Source organism: Hyperolius riggenbachi, chromosome 2 (genome assembly GCF_040937935.1).
Source record: "Hyperolius riggenbachi isolate aHypRig1 chromosome 2, aHypRig1.pri, whole genome shotgun sequence".
Lineage (NCBI taxonomy): Eukaryota > Metazoa > Chordata > Amphibia > Anura > Hyperoliidae > Hyperolius > Hyperolius riggenbachi.
Genome location: NC_090647.1, coordinates 239043121 through 239057584, shown reverse-complemented (window position 1 = coordinate 239057584; position 14464 = coordinate 239043121). Strand labels below are relative to the sequence as shown.

The 14464-nt window shown below is 42.1% G+C and overlaps 1 protein-coding gene across 6 annotated transcripts in view; it reads right to left on the bottom strand.

Annotated features, from left to right (window-relative positions):
• FRMPD4 (FERM and PDZ domain containing 4) overlaps positions 1–14464 on the bottom strand; it is a 562898-nt gene that overhangs the window by 147108 nt on the left and 401326 nt on the right. The gene's annotated exons all lie outside the window — the stretch shown is intronic.

Sequence of the window (14464 nt, the reverse complement as noted above, 5' to 3'; positions counted from 1 at the left end):
CATATAAACTAACTACTGGCTACTACATTGACACTTTCCTGAATACACAAGATTAATTGTTAGTAATCATTCTCCACCTGGTAGGCTTTTTTGGTGAACCCATCACCTACAAATAATCCACACACACTGCATAGCATTGTTTGCTCAAACAGCGCTGAGTAGAATGTTTTTTCCAGTCACTCAGGGCATTGAGAAGAACTGGAGATGTTAGAGGTGCCCTTTCAACATGCGTATGAATAGTTTCCTGCATAGATGAGACAATGACATGAGAATGAATTTGAAAATGAGTTGATGAGAAGACGCCAGTATGGGAGACTGGACATCACCCAATAATGCAAATTAACTCTTAAACGTAACTTTAGCTCTAATGTCAAGCAGAATTTATGTAGAAATGGCAATAAAACCAGCAGAAAACAAGAAAACACAATCTTTTGCAGCCATATACTGTGTACCCTATTTCAAAAAATTTTATTGTCTTATTATGGTAAACAGAATAAAATTATCTACTAGTCCTAGTCACTTTGGCATTTAATAGAAGGTCATTTTGCAGCACAGTGGGAGCCTTTGATTTAAGCCATCTGGAAGTACATATGCTAGAGAAAATTGAAAGTACTGAAAGTAATGTCAAGGACTTTATCAAAGAATTGAATGAGACTCACTAATGATTAGAATTTCCTCACAATACCATTTACGGAGCTTATAAATTTTACTGGACGATGAAGTTTGTATACCGGTATATACAAAGCACAGGTTCAGCTTGTACATGGGCATGATCTGCATCTACTTGAACTAAGCGTAGACTTCAGTATTGATTTTCTGCTGTATTTCTGCTGTATTTCCCCCTCCCTCGGGTAGAAAACACTGTTCAAACAAGTGCTTATGATCATGATGAGTTTGGAACTCCCTACCACACCCAGTAAAGACAGCACCATCCCTGGAGCTATTCAAATCCAGACTGAAAAGCCACCTGTTTAGCCTGGCATTTCCAGATTTATAAAATTCTTCCTCTGTACCACGATGGTCGGAGCCATGCTTATGCGCTTTGAGTCCCACGGGAGAAAAGCGCTTTACAAATGTTATTTGTTGTTGTTGTTGTTGTTGTTGACATATTACATGCCCAAGTGTCTCTTGCCTTACAAGGAATCTGAGGTTCTCTTCGGACAACTGTTGAACACAAAAGGCAAGGCCATCCCTGGGTGGCCTTGAACCACCAACCTTTCTGTTAACAGCCAAATGCGCTAACCAATTTGCGCCACAGAGACTGTGCACGCAGTTGCTGCTAAATGATTTTATGGGGATGTATGTGTGTGTTTTGGAGGGAGGAAGTAAGTCTGCTCCAAGAAGTTTAACGCCACTTTTTCCTACAACTAAGCATTCACTGTGTGGCAGCAGAGTGGTGCAGCGGAAGCGTGCTGGGCCCATAACCCAGAGGTTGATGGATCGAAACCATCCTCTGCTAGACATGATTTAATTTTTGCACCTCGCTTTATCGCATGGGCAAAACGGTTTCCATAGCCCTGTAAGAGAAAGTGTAATAAGGGCCCTGCCGTAACATAGATATCACGGTAGCTAAGACTACTCCTGGTCCTTTCTTGTAGTTGAAGAGATGAGTGAACTGGCTGGCTTCAGCCTGTAATGTTTATAGTGGTGAGCATAGATGCCTTCCAAGCAGTTGACCTGGGTTCAATTCCTGGTCAATGTACGTGAGCTTGCTTTTGACATCCTACAAATCCTTGGAAGACAAGATCCATGAGGAGGAGGAGGGAGGAGGGTTTTTTATGTTTGTAATCGGTTTCGGATCTGGATATCTGCAATATCCGTGGATATCTGGATTATGCGTCCAAATATCCGCAGATAGCTATCCGGATTTAAAAAAAAATCGGGAATCCGAATCGGATAGTGAAAAAAAGTTTGGATATCCGGGTTAGCCGGTTATCCGGAATCCGGATGAGCATCCCTGTGTGTGGAGACCGACTTAGTCATGGGGCAGGAAGTCACACGGCGTGCAGGCAGAGATGCTGTGTGCGGGGACTGACTTAGTCTTCGGGCGGGCAGTTAACAGGTATGCATGGACTGGTATACTACACAGCATGCGGTCACACAGGTGCAGTGAACAGGTAGCAGTGACTGGTATTACAATACAATGGGCAGCTGTCACACAGGTGCAGTGAACAGGTATGCAGGGACTGGTATTACAATACAATGTGCAGCTGTCACACAGGTGCAGTTAACAGGTATGCATGGACTGGTATACTACACAGCGTGCGGTCACACAGGTGCAGTGAACTGGTAGCAGTTACTGTTATTACAATACAATGTGCAGCTGTCACACAGGCGCAGTTAACAGGTATGCACGGACTGGTATACTAAACAGCGTGCAGTCACACAGGTGCAGTGAATAGGTATGCAGGGATTGGTATTACAAATGTGCACCTGTCACACACAGTTGCAATGACTGGTGGTATATTACACTGCTTGCGCTCACGTAGGTAGGTAGGTAAGTGCACTGAAAGGTGAACAAGTGCAGTGATGGGGATTACAAATGTGCAGCTGCCTGTCACACACACACATACACAGGCAGGTACCCTGAACAGGTGCAATGAATGGTGGAATTAACAATGCGTGCGCTAATGTAGGTATAGGTAGGTAGGTGCACTGAACAGTGAACAGATGCAGTGATTGGGATTACAAATGTGCAGCTGCCTGTCACACACACAGATAGTCACTGAATGTGCTGGGCCTGGCAGTGGCACAGTAGGAATTACCAAGGTAGTCTATGCAACACAAGTGTCTGTGGGCCACACACAAAAAACCAAAAAAAATAGATCACAAGATCAAGATTAGCTCTCAAAAGAGCTGTTGAGGGGTGCTTTTTTAGCAATAAGAATCAGCAAGGAGCAAGCCAACAAGCCTACAAGAGCCTAACTAAGCTTTCCCTATAGCTCTCTCTGCAGCAGCTCTCCCATCTCTAATTACTGCAGGCACACGAGTGAGTCCAATGCCTGACGCTGCCTGCCTTTTATAAGGGGGGGGGGGCTCCAGGAGGGAGTGTAGCCTGATTGGCTACAATGTTCCTGCTGACTGTGATGTAGAGGGTCAAAGTTGACCCTAATGATGCACTATGGGGGTGAATCGAACTTCCACAAAAGTTTGCGGTTCTCCGCGATCGCGAACCACGGAAGTTCGCCGGTTCCTGTTCACCTGCGAACAGTTTGGGCCATCTCTACTTACCTTGTCTTACAATATCAGCAACATTATACACCCTTAGATTAGGCAACTTTGCCCTTATCGATTCCTTGGGATTTTGCAAGACTTCCAGGGGAATCCACGCTCTCTTTCCGTAAAATAAAAACATTTTAAAAGCATTTGTCAGAGCCTGTACATCTCTGTGCTTCAACAGGATAGGAAGTGTCTGTAAAGGGTATAAAAGTTGCCCAGAAATGTAGGTAGGTCCTACCATCCCGATAGTTCCATCAGAACTTTATTAAACCGGAATATAACCCTGCATTTCAACTTTGCTCTAAAACAAACAAAAATAAATGCAACCAGCATTTTTTTTTTACTAGACCAGCTGTGAGAAAACGCGGAAAAGCCGCCGCGAGTACTCAAGGTAAGGCGGCTGTTTCCGCGTTCAACATGGCACTTTGCGCGCATGGGCCTGCATCCACTGGCCTGACGGAGCACGGAGCAACTGCCGCATGCCCAGTAAACAAGGCGGCAGATTCCGCGTCCGACGCGGCGGTTTGCACGCATAGGCCTACATCTGTCCGCATGGCGGAACGCGGAGAAACCGCCGCGTGCTCGGATAGCGGTGCGGCTGGTTCCGCGTCCTGCACAGCGGATACTTTGCAAAACAGATCTGGTGGGGCTGGGACTGATAGTCCACACAGGTTTAGAAGGACGCGCGCGCGCATTGAGAGGCAGAGCTTTTATGACAGCCAGAAGGGTGTCAGCTGACCAAGCCGGTCAGCTGACAATTTTACCACTTCCCATTGGTCCAGCACTTAGGGGAGGCGCTGGAGAGCGCTAGGGTATATATACTGGATGCTGGTCATTTCTCTGGTGTCTGCCGTTGCGATCACTACGTGGTAGCACTCAGACCTTTTGCTAAAATCTGTGTTGTGATTTCTCTGTTATACTTCAGACTAGTTTCAGGGTGTTGATGATCAAGGAACTCACACCCAAGACTAGGGAACTGTATTATCATTCTGTTATACTTCAGATTAGTTCCAGGGTGTTGATGATCAAGGAACTCACACCCAAGACTAGGGAACTGTATTACTATCCTGTTATACTTCAGACTAGTTTCAGGGTGTTGATGATCAAGGAACTCACACCCAAGACTAGGGAACTGTATTACCACTCTGTTATATATCAGACTAGTTCCAGGGTGTTGATGATCACGGAGCTCACACCTTAAGAATAGGCATTGCTATTATCTGTTATGACTTCCTGCTTTCCTGACCACTCTCTTGATCTTTGAATTGGTACATCGCTATATCTGATACTCTGTTGCCAAACTCTGCTTGTCCTTGGATTCCGATTCTGTCTCCTGTCTTTGTACCTGATCTGTCTGTCTATTGACGACCTGGCCTGTCCGACCTCGAGAACTCTTTCCCCTGTTGGGAGATAGTTCACAGACCTGTCAGTGACACTTCACCCCTGGTGTCACTCACACTCTGGTCCTTCCCTCTCTCAGCCTGGCTCCGCCCCTTGGGAAGCCTCAGGCCATTGGAAGGAATCTGTTCTTTAGGCAGTACCTCCTACTGCCTTGCACCCTCTGTACGGGTGCTCTCCTCAAAGTATTACTGTTGCACCAAACACTCAGAGATTACTTAGGTGTCCAGAGGTTAGAGATATATCTGATTATCGGTGATACTGCAGATCATCAATAATCGAGTATATATCTGTATTCTCGGTGATACTGCAGATCACCGGTAATCAGATCCTCTCTGTGTTACACCGATCGTTACACCAGCATTGGAAGGGTTACACAGTGCTTTAAAGTTCCTGGAGATTTCTGCAAACGCATCCGAAGCTGACATAGATACATTTTGTTTACATAAATGTATCTAAGTGTTGAATGTGACTCATCTCTCTGACTGAGAAGGAGTTGGAGGACAGCCAAAGAGTGTGTAACATTTCTCAATAGATACATATAACTAAATAGAATGTAACAATCTGAACTTCTGCATATCTCTCCACGGAACTTTAAACCTCTGTATTTAACCCTTCCAATGCTGATCTAGTAAAAAAAAATGCTTTTTGCATATAATATGCTGTAAATAATGTTTTAGAGCAAAGTTGAAATGCAGGGTTATATTCCGCTTTAATCAGAGGCGTAATATTATGATGATAAAGTTGAGCGGCATCCCTGGGGACCATAATACCAAGATATGTGATACAATTTGTGAAACCAACACTGATACTTCCCTCCTCTGACAAAAAACATTTTTGTTTATTCTGAGACCTCTAAAAGCACCAAATGTATCTTGCAGAACAAATATGTCTTGTATATCCCCCTGGCGAACAGTTGCCATCAGTACGTGCCAACAATAAGTTGAGTAAACCCTCTTGTTAATGCCCACTCGCAACTCTGCAGGGAGGGAGTAGAGGAATCTGTCCATCTGTGGTAGGCCGAATTCACAGTGCATATAGGCCGCAGGCTGTAGTTTGACCAGCACTGGTCTGGACCTATTTTCCAGGTCCTCCACACAGGCTGTCACTCAGTATGATCTGTTTTTTTCATGCAAATCAAAATGCTTCTGGAGGTTTGCCCTTGAATCTTTCAGGGAGCTAGTGCAGTGTTTTACCTCGTTCAGCCGTGTGTAATGTTGTTGCAGCTGCAAGGTGAGTGATGCCATGTGTGCCTCCATAGCTTTAGAGAGAATGCTAGCTAAGTCATGCTGCAGATGTGATGCAATTTAAAGTGGTCATACATCAGACGACTTGGCGGCCGATCGACCATCCAATTCAATTATTATAATCAGGAAGGAAATTGGTCGCATTGTCAATCGTGCATGCCGCAAGATGTCAGGCTGAAGTTGGTTGGTCGGGTGTGCGGCGGTACGGCAGACGTTTTCGGAACAAGCAATGAAACGGCGAAACCCTCACCACTGCCGCCACAATGTATAAATGTGCCCGGTGTATACACTTATACATTAACTGTCCAGTGTCAACTTCAACGCGATGACCATCCATCTTGCTGGGTTCTGCATACATGCTAGCAGCGCATGGCGTCTGATGTCAGACGCTATGCGCCACTAGCCTGTGCACGTGCATGCAGCTATGCAGCTGCCCCGGCAAGATGGACTGTCTCCGCACAGAGGCTGCTACCTGACAGGTAATGTATAAATGCAAACACTGGGGGAGCAGGTTTATACATTGGGGGGCAGCAGCGTTGCAGATGCAGCTGGCTCAGCGATTCCCTGAAGATTTCATGCTGAAATCGGATGGGAATCAGCCTGTAGTTTATGGACAGCTTCAACCAAGAGACAAATGTATCTCTAATTATATTCGATCAGAGATAAATGTGTCTTTTTGTCGATTCTGACCATAATCGTCAGGTTTATGGCCACCTTTAGGCAGCCAATTTCTTATAGTTTATGACCAGCTTACCCCTCTATAGAGTGTTGGAGGCTGCCTCTTTAGTGGCTGAGTGCTGGTCAGACTGTGATGCCATTGCTGCATGGAAGACCACACGGTCCTTCGATTTGGAAGCTGTCTGCAGCTTCTGCTGTGTATTCACCACAAACTTTTTAATGGAGGTTTGTAGCAGCAGTCCAGGGATATAGCCCGCCTATACCGGGAGGATTTCAGGCAGTGATAAGGTAGGGTTAGCACAGGTTGCTATATAGCAAGGCACAGGAAGACATGGCCCCTACATGAGGCACCGGAACCGGAAATTATTTACAATTTTATGCGGTCAATTCTTATCATCAGTGTATCACAAGTACCTAAAATAACCAGCAGGTGGCATGCTTCTTGACTTTTCAGAGCAACAACACTGGTGGCTCTGCAACACTGTAGAACCAGCTTAATGCACACTGGAAATAGATTAGCTGGAATAGTGCTCAGGAAATATTTAACAACAACAATTCATATGCTTTATTAATTCTCTGCATTGTGGGCTAGGAGGTTCCCATTGCTTCATGAGTGATTATGGGTGAGCAATGGGTTGGGGATAAGCTGAGTGCACGTTTCTCCTATTTAGTGCCCCATGTTTTCAACTACTAACTGATATAAAGTCTGGTGGAGATCCATGTTTTTTTTAAAGCTGCTAAAAGGACATCCAACGGGAAAATAAACTGATGAGATAAACAATAGTATCTATCCTCCTTCTCCTAAAAATGACTTTTTTTAGATATCCCACAGTTTTATTTTATATTTAAATATCATTTTTAAGTTTTTACTGTTGCATTGCCTCTGCTCAATGGCACCTTTATTGAAGTCTGCCAGAGCGCAAATCTATGAACTATTGACCATTTTTATCTTTTTCCTGCTCTCAGAAGCCATTTACTGCCAGGAAAGTGTTTTATGGTTGTAATTACTTATCAGTGAGGGTTATGCTATAGTCCGACCCAGTCCCGACCCGGACAGAAACTGTTACATGCATACCTAATTTGTAACTTTTTTCAGACACAGAAATAAAAAAAGGAACACAGCCTAGTCATTTGTGTTCTTGGCACTATACATACACATCTTTATCTCATCATGTCACATGTCACCTCGGTTGTCCTTTAATGCAATGTTAGCAGCACAAACCTCCCCAGCAGTTTGTTCTCAATACAAACACTGGAGGTGACAGCACTGTGAATCATGTGTTTGGTTAATGAGGTTTGTGTTGTTGAGGATGTCAGTACAGTGCACAGTAGGCTGCTGTAATGAACATCTGTTCTAAAAAAAATAATTAATCTGTCACTTTTTTTCCCAACTGCAGTTCATAGCAGTTAGTAAATGGGGATTCATGGCACCTGCAGGCAGAACTAAGGCATGTGCCCTGGGCGCAAGGCCCCTGTGAAACCAGGATCATGGGTGTTCCTAAAAAAAGTACTCAGTGAATATACTGGCAAATCACACTTCTGTCAGGAGGAGAGCGGTAGGCTATATGTAATATATTCATGTCAGTGGTGTATTCTTTGTAAGGCTTGTTTAGGTAGGTACCACATTTTCTTTCCATTCTTCCTTATGCAGAGTAGGCGGTATTTTGTTCTTCCACCTTTGTAGAAGTAGACAGGTGTTTATTAGTATGGCAGTAGTATAGTATCTTGGCATCTTTGAATGACAATTTCAACATGATCATTTTATTTAATATATCACATATCACAGCGAAAACTTTTGAGGACAGTCTTGCTAGTCTGCTTGTCATTTTTTGGCCATTCAAACATTTAATGAATGTGCTGCAATTTATAGACCCTAGCTAATTTGTAGTCCATGTTCTGACAAGTGTGAAGATGCCTGCCATATACCGGTGATCAGATTCAGCACTAATTGCTGATTCAGCTTATTGAAGTATGGTAAGGTAAGGAACGTCACTATGGCACGACACTCGCTAAATTCCCTCTCTGCTTATTGGCAAGGTAGAGAGGCGGAGTACTGCTGGTCCCAGAAAACAGAATTGCCTTTGTGCTAAAAGAGTCATATTTTTTAGTGCTGCTAAAATGACTTGCAAATCAGTATTGCCTGACAACATTTTATTTTGGTTGCTATTCATTTATAGGATAGGATTTAGGAAAGTGGTGTATAGCCCTCTCACCCAATGAACCAATCAGATCATAATAACATCTGTAACCCCTTGCCGATCATATTTTCAGGTGTCTAATTCATGACTGGACTGCCAAAGTCAGGCAGTGTAGCCAAGCACTAGTGCTTCCTGCTCTACACTGCACCACCTGCTCCACACTTCCCCACCCCCTTTACACGTTTGTTCATGCTCTGTCCTCCATTAAACAAGAGCAGTGGTGTAGCTAAAGAGCTATGGGCCCCAGTGCAAGTATTACATTGGGCCCCCCAAGCACTCTACACATAGCAATTGATACAGCGCACCAAAACCAACCAAGACCAGCTACAGTATCAGAGGTGCAAGAAGGGGATGGAGAACAGTGTACTACTATTGGGGAACTGACTACTACTACTCATAGCATCTATAGAAGTGATTATTACCAGCACAGAACCAATAGAGAGCTAATACTGCAGTTCAGGGAGGGCTCCTCAGGACCCCTCTGGCCCAAGAGCCCCAGTGCAGTCGCAACCTCTGCACCCCCTTTTGCTATGCCACTGAACAGGAGGCCTGCACTGTAAGAGAATGCCCCATTGCTTTATTTTCCTATTACCAAGAGAAGCTGTTTTCCCTTGTCTTCCCCTAAATTTGTGACTGATTGCAACTGGAAAATGCTATGAAAAAAAAAGAATACAAAAACCAAGAATCAGCAAAAGAAATAATTCTAATCACTTAGATCCTTGCAATCAGCAGCACTGGACAAAATGCCAGGTAGAATTAATTAAATAAAAAAAAAAAATATTACTTCTTTTTTTAAATTGCTCATTGTTTTTAAAAATGTTTCTGTCAATACAAATAGTATATCACTGTGTTACAAAGAAAGCTTAATTTAGCATAAAATTATGATGTCATTAAATGGATGTTATCAGATAAAAAAACTGAAATTTACACTGGTGTAACACATACAAATTGTTCTAGTTCTAAAAATGTTAAAGTATTACAGGGCGATTAAAATTAATTACTGAGCTACATATGGCAAAAAAAAAAAAAAAACTGGTCTAAGTCAGAAAGCCTCTGAATTTGGCTTTAAAAAGGGTAACCACACTCTAGTACAACATCCTATACAAGATGTTCCATCACTTCCCCAGTCACTTTTAATTAAATATTAGAGGAGCTCCAGTTTATGATATTACTATATATACTGTTACCCTAAATATTTTGGACTATCATTAGCCTTCCTGTAAATTCTTGCTTATGGATGTCTGTTAAATAATAATCCATACATTTGTATAGCACTTTTCTCCTGGCGGACTCAATTGCTCAAGAACTGCAGCCACTAGGACGCGCTCAAGAGGCCACCCTGCAGTGTTAGGGAGTCTTGCCTTGAACTCCTTACTGAATAGGTACTGACCCTAGCCAGGATTCGAATTCTGGTCTCCCATGTCAAAGGCGGGGCCCTTAACCACTACACTATGCAGCCACTAAATACACCAGTCCTCTCAGACTATGATCCAACCTACTTTAGGATCACAAAGTAGCAATTAGCAAATCCCACTATCCAGCTTCAGGGAGAGTGTGCAAAGAATCATCATTGTCAGTTGGCAGGCGATGCAGGGTTGGTGGTTTGGAATGAAGCTTTTGTTAATAATTAACCTATTTTACACACAGCCTAGAGAGGAGGGAGCAGAAAGATATAGGAAAAGGCAAAGAGAACAGCAAATATCCAGAAAGTGCACATACCTTCCACTTAGCTCTTTATTATGCCAAGGCTTACTAATTTATTTTTAGTAGGAAAATTGAGAAACTGAAACCAACACTACATTGCCACTTTCACTGTGAAGTAGCACAATGATCATTACACAGCACGAGGCTTTGTACAAAGAGTTTTAGGCCATGCCACCAGTTTTAGGCCATGCAGCCATGCACTAATCCTTCCTATTACATTGATTTCAATGCACAACATGCAAGGGAGATTGAACTGATATGTGATAGTATAAGATACTCCACCCACATAGGTAGAACATTGCAGTGTAAAAAAGGGCAGAAACTATTTGATTAAGATCAGGAGCAAACCCAGGATTTTCAAGAGGGGGATTCATGAAAGGTCTCTCTCAGCCACACACAATATAATAATATTGTAGGACATTAGAATATGACTATGGTAGGGATTAGATTGTGAGCTCCTCTGAGAACAGTCAGTGACATGACTATGTACTCTGTAATGTACTGCAGAAGATGTCTCTGTTATATACTGTAAATAAATAATAGTAAATAGAATAAAACAAACTTACTTTTAAAAAATTTTTTTAGAGTATGGTGGGAGAGAGATGGAGGGACAGGAGAAGTGGGCTGATTGCAAGCATTGTTATTGTTATCTGTATCCACTGGCCTCTGCGGCACATTCAGTGAATACAGATAATAATGAGGACAGCTGACATCTGTAATGAAGGGGAAAGTGAAGCATTTTGCATGGTCCCAACTTCTTATTAGCACACAGAAGGGGCACAGGGCTGTACTCATACCTGGGTCTGTGCTCTTTCAAGTTCCCCAGAGCTGTTCCATGCTGTGCAGACACACTACTGCTACATCTAAAGTCAACTGTAACCGTAAAGGAAGGATAGGGGCGGCATATAGTGCAAATGGCAGCACGGTGCTGTGAGATGCAGGATGTCTGCAAACATTCTGGTGTCTCGACTTGTGCCTGTCCCCAGACACTGTAATGGCCCAGGTCTTAGGGGAGATTCTGGATACTAGTTATCCCTCCCTAAAGTACCTATGAAGGTGTGAGGGCTATAGCAATAAGCTAACTGTAGGCTATGCAGTGGTGCCTTTACTTTTGATAATGGGACACATCTTTTAATTTGTGTTCAGCCTTTAGATGTTCCTGTCCCAATCCTTTTGTTTATTGTCAGACATATGTACCAGCAGACTCTGAGCTCCTTGAAGATCTCTTCACTTAAAGTTCTGCATATTGCTGTCTGCCAACCTGCATCTTTTGCCATTATCCACTGAGAAAGGAGCTGTGCTCATAAACAGCATTCTCTGGGGTAATAACAGCAAACGGGGAACAGAGGCGCCAGCAGGGTAAAAGTGGATACAACCTTTAAAATTTGCTTGGAGGAAGCGGTGGACTTACCTCCATAAAGCAGACACAAAAGACTGTCTGTATAATAGTAATCACATTTATTATATAGTACCTCAAAAGTGCAACGCGTTTTGCAGGCCACGCCCGCTTCATCAGGCAACAAACGTGGGGACAAACAGAATTTCAGCAGTAGCAGGAGTAGCGCCTCACTGGGGTAATAAGTCTGGGGTAATAAGTCCTTACTTTAATTTGTGGGAGAATTAATCCTTGTACTCACTTTTATGTATATTTTGCTGCATGTGAGTGATTATTTATAGGTGGATTTGATCTCTTGTATACAGCAACATTCATTTAAATTGGTACTTTGAATTATTTGGATATCCGTTGCTTATGTATTACATTTCTTACTGACTTTTTATATTGCTCTGTAGCAAATCAAAAAAAAAAATCTATGGATGCATTTTTGCCGTGTTTATGTCCTGTTACCCAGATAGTCTAATTGTGTATTTTTACTTTTCCAATACATTTTTTTCTGATCAACTAATGAGGTATGTGTATCAGTTTTACCATCCAATTGGACTGAAAAAACAGCACCATATATTCTGTATAAAAGAAAAAAAAACTGAATTTGAAAAAGGTGTATAAGCGGAGTGTAACTTTACACTTGCTTTTATTTACCTAGTGCTTTTATACTAAGCTTCCAAAAATACTTAAAGTTTACAAACCTGAAATGTATTCATGCACAATTTTGCCCTTTAATGAAGATGCACAAATAATTTAAACACTAATGCTGTTTTTCTAATTCTAATATTAAGCAAGAACAATGGCAATGGTAACTTATTTGCTAGGCACAATCGATACTCCAATGTTTTGTGCCTAAAGAACATTCCACTCATTGATTAATTACCTTATCTTCTCTATTTACTAATGAGACTGTTAATCTTGATGGGTTTCAGATGTGAGCAATTATCAGGACCCCTGTTGGGAAAACACATCCACTGGGAACTGGCATCTAGATTAAGTTCATCAATACAATTCAGCTAAGAAACATATAGCCTTGCATAATTTTGGTTATTGATGGTTTCTCAGCTAAAGTGTGCAAGCGGAAACAAATTTGTTTGCCACGGACTGATTGTTCTGTATACATCATAAACAAACCAATGATTGCATCTTCCCCTAAGCTAGACTAATATTGTACATTGTAACGGATGGGCCGATGTCATGCTGTGCACTGACTTAGCTAAGGAAATAGCAATTCAACATGTTTGGGATTAAGCAGTTTCTATCTTCTTCTCACTGAGGATAGAAAAGGTGAAAAGATTAACAACTACCATCTACTGATTTGTCACCAGCCTCAGTAATCTTGGCATGATGTGCAGCCAAACATGGTCCAGTCCTTGGTCAGTTATATTTTAAGGACAACTGAAGAGAGAGGAATATGGAGGCTGCCATATTTATTTCCTTTTAAAGAATGCAAATTGCCTGGCTGTCCTTTTGATCCTCAGCTTCTAATAACTTTTCCCATAGACCCTGAACAAGCATGCAGATTAGATGTTTGACTGGATTTGCCGCATGCTTGCTTCAGGCAAAAGATTAGGACAGAACTGAGGCATGAAAGACCAGCAGGACACCAGACAACTGGTATTGTTTAAAAGGAAATAAATATGGCAGGCTCTATACCCCTCTTACTTCAGGTGTCATTTAATGCTGATATAGTAATAGGCTGTATACAGGAGTCTTAAAGAGGAAGTTTAGTAAAAAAAAATAACTTAATATTTAAAATTCATTCATAAAATGGAAAGGTGCCTATCATTTTAAAGCTCTCTTTCTCCTCTTTCCAATGATATATAAACCGCCACCCTACGCCTTTTAGTTTTTGCCATTTTCGCTATTAAAATTGCCGCGGACGCGATTTCGATCGCGAAAATAGAGAAAACTAGAAGGCGTAGAGCGACGATTTAGGGGTCGTCCTAAAGTCAGCAGAATGGAGCTGCTGACTTTAGGAAAAAGTCGCCCTGTGTAATACAATGTAACTATGGAAAGATGGATATCATTTTAAAGCTCTCTTTCTCCTCTTTCTGATGACCCCTAAATCGTCGCCCTACGCCTTTTAGTTTTCTCTATTTTCGCGATCGAAATCGCAGCCGCGGCAATTTCAATCGCGAAAATAGCGGAGACTAAAAGGCGTAGGGCGGCGGTTTATATATCATTGGAAAGAGGAGAAAGAGAGCTTTAAAATTATATCCATCTTTCCATAGTTTCTGCACTGCTCGGAGTCCCTTTAAGCCCAATCTACACAATACGATTATTTGTGCGATTCAATTATGATTCTATTTACGATTCAATTAAATCTGACATGTCCGATCGGGATTCGATTCGATTCAATTCGATTTGCCATGTTGTACAAGGGACAAATACATTTCATTTCAACTAATACAGGTTGGATGGATTTACTGTATTTGTTGTTGTTCTCATATATCGTGATGGGTAAATAATAATAATAATCACTCTACAGCATATCTGATTTTTGTCATTGATGATTACTATATTTAAAGAGGAGCTGTTAGGTATAAGGTCTCAGAGAAAATAAACACATATATCAGTAGCTAAATATAGGCTGTACTTACATTACATATGCATTTCACTGTCAACGTTTGGAT